A 6,000-nucleotide genomic window follows, 5' to 3' on the forward strand; every position below is an offset into this window, starting at 1 on the left:
AGGTTTGGGGTTTTTTTTTAATTATTAATTTATTTATTTTTGGCTGTGTTGGGTCCTCGTTGCTGCGCGCGGGCTTTCTTTGGCAGCAAGCGGGGGCTACTCTTCATTGCGGCGCTTAGGCTTCTCACGGCAGTGGCTTCTCTTGTTGTGGAGCATGGGCTCTAGGCATGCGGGCTTCAGTAGTTGTGGTGCACGGGCTTAGTTGCCCCGCGGCATGTGGGATCTTTCTGGACCAGGGATCGAACCTGTGTCCCCTGCATTGGCAGGCGGATTCTTTACCACTGTGCCACCAGGGAAGCCCCCAAAGGGTTGTTTTTTTTTTTCCCAAAGGGTTTTTTATATTCCACGTAGCACAGTGCCAAATGGGAAGTGATTAAATTTGCACTCACATTCTATCTTGTATTAGCAATAGTTATGTGTTAGCTGTTACATTTTAAGTAGTGAGACTAGTGGCCAAGTCTCATTCTTCTTTTTTTTTTTTTTAGATTTAAAAGCATTTAATGACATAGCATATATTTAACAGATAGGGCAAAAGTTGACAGGTACAGGTCATATGACTGAGCATGGGCCTGAGTGACCACCTCCCCCGCTCAGGCCCATACTGCCTCATACAATAATTTACTAAAGTCTGGCAGTCAATTAATTTTTGTTGCGTTGCATTGCATGTTGCACTGAAAGTGTTTCTTGTAAATGTGCTTGTATCTTAAGATATATTAAGATGACTGCATTTTATAATAAGGTATCTTAAGAAAGATTCTGTAACACTAGGAAGACCTAGGGAAGAACAATTGTGTAATGAAAAAATGGAAAAAGTGCCCCCCATATAGATTTTTAAAATTAGACTTCTTATATATAGTAAAGAAAAGAGTGATATAATTAAATATCAGTACATCTCTCTGTTCAAGAAACTACAAGTGATACAAATGTGAGTTAATGGTCTTTACCTTCAAAGTCTAGAAATGTAAAGCATTTATTCAAATAAGTGTAATCCCAGACATGATAACACGAGGCATGATAAAAAAGACATGATAGGGCTTCCCTGGTGGCGCAGTGGTTGAGGGTCCACCTGCCGATGCAGGGGACGCGCGTGCACAGGCTTCTCATTGCGGTGGCTTCTCTTGTTGAGGAGCACGGGCTCTAGGTGCATGGGTTTCAGTAGCTGTGGTGCACAGGCTCAGTAGTTGTGGCTTGAGGGCTTAGCTGCTCCGCAGCATGTGGGATCTCCCCAGACCAAGGATCAAACCCATGTCCCCTGCATCAGCAGGCATATCCTTAACCACTGCTCTACCAGGGAAGTCCCTAGTTTATAGGTTTCTTAAGCTCCAGTGGGAAATGCACTGTGGGAACACTTGATAAGTATTTCTTTAAATTTTCTATAAATTATGTGTAATTACTAAAACACTGAGTTTCTCACAGAAAATGTTTTACACTATTATGAGTAAAACATTCTCTATTCACATTTGGTAAAATCTTTGTCAAATTTCTCCTTGATTTAAGAAAAGGAGTAGGGATTTCATATACAAATTTTAGAAAGTTAGAAATACCTAAATTCTAAAATTGAATGGTCTGAGATCTGTGAAGGAAATGAGAGAATTGGAAATTCTCTCCCTAGGGATCATTATGGAACCAAACATGAAATAAACTATTAAACGCACCATAAATTCAACTAATCTAAAGCAACACAACAGAGATCTCTGGATCAAATATATAAGCGCTGATTTTGTCCAGCTTACAAATAAAATGTAGGAAAATCCTTTAAAAATTTCTTAAAACACTTATAACCTTTAACTAAACTCCAAATGTTTCCAAATATGAAACACAAATTGCCAAAATGTCTTAATACGGTTGATTCTAACACACCTGGAAATTTGCTGCTCATTGAATTTAAACTGAAAATAAAAGTTTTAGTTTATATGAAATTAATCAGTGCCAGAGTATTTCATAAAGACTTTCCTTATTATTAACAGAAAGTTTCCATGGGTCAGAAGAAAACTAAGAAGCTAAAAGGTTTTCTGACATATTTCTCTGTCATGTCAATATTAGCAAATAGGATAAATGACTTACGAAAATTAGGTGAATAATTTACAATAAACTGAAATGCATACAGCAAAAACATTTTTGCCCTAATTGTCAATATGATCATTTCCCAAAGTGTATTCTAACAGGCACAAGATCCACAAGATCTAAAAATAGGTTTCATGGTCAAATAAATCTGGGAAACACTGCACACTAATTCCCCATCTCAGAGATTAACAATACCATTAGCATAGGTAGAACCTGTTTAAACCGAATTTCCCAAGTTTATCTTGACTGTAGAACACTTTTTTGATAATTCACAATGCCAGCTAATATTCTGGGGAACATGTGTGCCAAAAAATGTATTTTGGAGAATTCTAACAATAAAATTGTTCCTGTGTTCTTACTTTGCTAGTGGCCTGCATTGATTATAAAGGATAATTTCCCAACAGGAAACACTGTGTTCATTCAACTATTACCAGGACTAATAAAAGAATATATATCAACAAAGATATTTACCATTTTAAAAAAGACTAGAAAAATATAAAATAGAAAATATAAGAGTATATTGCTCATACTAAAGGTAAGTATTGCCTCGTGTATTTATTTTAGTATTTCATTTCAGGTGTATATACATATGATTATACTGGCGTGCATATAAAATGTAATTTTTAATGTGGGATATAATCAGAAAATCTAAGAACGCTATCAGTTCCAAAAAAGTTGGGTTAAACAGGTTCCTTTTCGTTAGGATTTTCGAGAGCCTTTAATGAATATCCAAGAGCATTTCTGGTCACAGGAACCTTTTTTTATTGAAGCATCTCCCAAGACTGGTGCTCCTTGGAACACAATTTAGGAAATACTGCCTTTTGGAAACCACGCACCCCCAACATTATATAAAACCAATGTTCAGTTCTCACCTCTTTCAGAATATCCAGATTTCTCATTTTAACTGTTGGTTCTTCACTATTTGGTCAAACTTACAATAACTTTAATTTGACTAGCAAGAAGTAGCAGTTAAACACCTGTATTCCAATTCTGGCTCTACCACTTATTGGCTGTGTAGTTTATCAGCCTTGTAGTTTATCGGTCTTGCATTATTATTTAATCTCTTTCCCACAGCTTCCTCATATGATATAAGAATAATGGAAATACTTATGTCAGAGGGTTTGGGATTTGTTTTTTAGGATTAAATGAAATAATATGCATAAAGTACTTAGTCCAGTGCCTGGCATTCAGCATATGATAGGTATCTACTACAATCAGAATATCACTATTATAGCAAGAGGAAGTATGAAATAGTCAAAGCTAAAGAAACTGAAAAACACCATGCTGCCACCCAGTGGGCACTATGATATAAAAACTGATGCTAGTATATGTATATGTATAGGTATAGCTGATTCACTTTGTTATAAAGCAGAAACTAAAACACCATTGTAAAGTAATTATACTCCAATAAAGATGTTAAAAAATTTTTTTAACTTAAAAAAATTTAAAAACTGATACTAGTTCCTGATAATATGGTATGAAGCAGTATAAAATTTAAAATATTCTCTCAAGTTACATTAGCACACTTTATAAATCATCAAGTGGGGAATATAATTTTTAAAAATTCACTAACTACTCCAAACCAACCCTGAAACCAGGGAAGGTTATCATAAACACTCAAATTGGCTAAAGAAATGGCTAGCGAAGAAAACTGTGAAGGCCTGCAGAATAAATTCCACCTACATAGCATTTGCTGATTTTCAGGTTGGAATATTTCAGCAAGGGTTTTTCCTTCAAGGTACAAAACAAAAACAGCTATAGACATTTATCACAACCAAGACAAAATAGCAAACAATCAAAATTAAAGGATTTCACTAATCTAAGGGGAAGATTGTTAGTGGAATATTCACATTTTCTTTCTAAATGAACTATACTGCTCTTTTTCTTTTCTGGCCACACCAGGAGGCAGGCAGGATCTTTGTTCCCAAACCAGGGATCGAACCCATGCCCCTCTACATTCTAAGCACAGAGTCTTAACCACTGGACCGCCAGGGCAGTCCCCTAAATGAACTATACTGATTATAAAGGTTCCCATAAACACCTTGAGAGTCATCACTGACTATGTCCAAAAGCAAAGCTAAGTGGCAGATTAAGACAATAACATGAGTAATTTAAATCTACAATTCATGGGGAGGGGGAAGGGTAAGCTGTGACAAAGTGAGAGAGTGGCATGGACATATATATACTACCAAACGTAAAATAGACGCATGGCACAGGGAGATAAGCTCGGTGCTTTGTGACCACCTAGAGGGGTGGGATAGGGAGGGTGGGAGGGAGGAAGATGCAAGAGGGAAGAGATATGGGAACATATGTATATGTATAACTGATTCACTTTGTTGTAGAGCAGAAACTAACACACCATTGTAAAGCAATTATACTCCAATAAAGATGTTAAAAAAAATCTACAATTCAGCATTATCAGGATGAGGTCAGTCATTTCATAACCAGGGAGATTCCATTCCAGTTTGCTTGTGCAAGGCACTTCAGAATAAAATAACCCTAAGAATAAAGAAAAAAGTAACTTTCCTTGAGAATGTACACACTTCGGTAACTGCTCATAGCCCTAGAAGGATTTTTGCACTATACTTCAAACGTTCCGCCAAGTAACATCCACCAAAAAAAATCGAGACTCACCAGTCACAGTCTGAAATGTTAGAAACTTCGAGCACCAGACTCATTCGAAATTTTTCACAAGAATAACCAACATGATTACATTTATTCAAAACGCGAATGCGAGGTTTAAAAACAAAACAAGTCTAAAGCACAAGTATAGGATGGACGCGTCTGCGCTTCCCTATGACGAACAGACAAGACACACATTACTAACCCGCAGCCTTGACGTCGTTTTCAGGAAAAGTCACGAGAAGCCCAAAGAGAGGGAGGTCCGAGGGTGCCAGCCTCTCCCTGATCCGGTGAGTGGAAGATTTTAGACGCCACCAACGCACAGTCACGGCACGAGGGAGCAAGTCAGGCCCTGAGCAGCCAGAGATGCAGGTCAAACTCTTAAATGGACCCGGGATGAAAACAATCTGGACTGCTTCTAAACGGTCACCCGCAAGCTACTGACTGCTCTGAATTACCTCAGCCAAAGGACTCTGGAGCCCGGCTGCCCTCGCGCTTCCGGTTCACCTTTCCCAACCCTAGGGCACTTCCGGTTTTCAGGCCTTTGGAACCCTAGTCCAGCGTGGGTGGGGAATCTTGAGCACCTGGGGCAATATGATTGTGTTTTTTTTGTTTTTTGTTTGGGGCTTTTTTTTTTTTTTTACAGTAAAGCTCCTGGAAAGTCGTCTCTGGATGTTCGATGCTTTTCTCTGTTTACTTTCAGTATTGGTTTATATATCCATGTTAAAAAAAAAAAAAAACGGCTTCCCTGGTGGCGCAGTGGTTCAGAGTCCACTTGCCGATGTAAGGGACATGGGTTCGTGCCCCCAGACCACAACAGTGAGAGACCCGCGCACCGCAAAGAAAATAAATAAATAGCCCATCATTATGTTAATAACAATTAAAATTAGGCACATTCTTTTACCCCGTAATCCCATTCTTGAGATAACATTCCAAGGGGAATAATCAAATGGAGACAGGAGAAAGGAGAATAACAATTGTACAAAGGTGTTCATAGCAGTGCTATTTATAGTAATGAAAACTTTGAAATAATTATCCTGAAATGTTGGATATTTAGAAAATTACATAGTATATTAATATATTCAAACCCTTCATAACCTTTAAAAAATAAGTATACTGTTTCAGTGCATAAAAATATAAGTAATCTCAAAGAACACAGCAATGGGTACACTGATTAAAACTACAAATATATCTTTGAATTCTGAGAAGGATAAGAGAAAACTTTAGCACAGTGTAACTTGCCAAGTTTAAGTGTAAACTTACGGAATTTTTTAAATTATTAAAATATTTAACAAAACCTGGTAAATTCTAACA

At 37.4% G+C, this 6,000-nt stretch overlaps 1 protein-coding gene across 1 annotated transcript in view; it reads right to left on the minus strand.

Annotated features, from left to right (window-relative positions):
• CCDC73 (coiled-coil domain containing 73) overlaps positions 1 to 5,061 on the minus strand; it is a 137,823-nt gene extending 132,762 nt beyond the window's left edge. Inside the window, exon 1 of the mRNA XM_081240508.1 lies at positions 4,892 to 5,061. The gene's annotated coding sequence lies outside the window, so the exon portion shown is untranslated. The remainder of the gene's footprint in view (positions 1 to 4,891) is intronic.
• Positions 5,062 to 6,000: the final 939 nt, after the last annotated feature.

This window comes from Mesoplodon bidens, assembly GCF_964165515.1.
Source record: "Mesoplodon bidens genome assembly, chromosome: 7".
NCBI lineage: Eukaryota > Metazoa > Chordata > Mammalia > Artiodactyla > Ziphiidae > Mesoplodon > Mesoplodon bidens.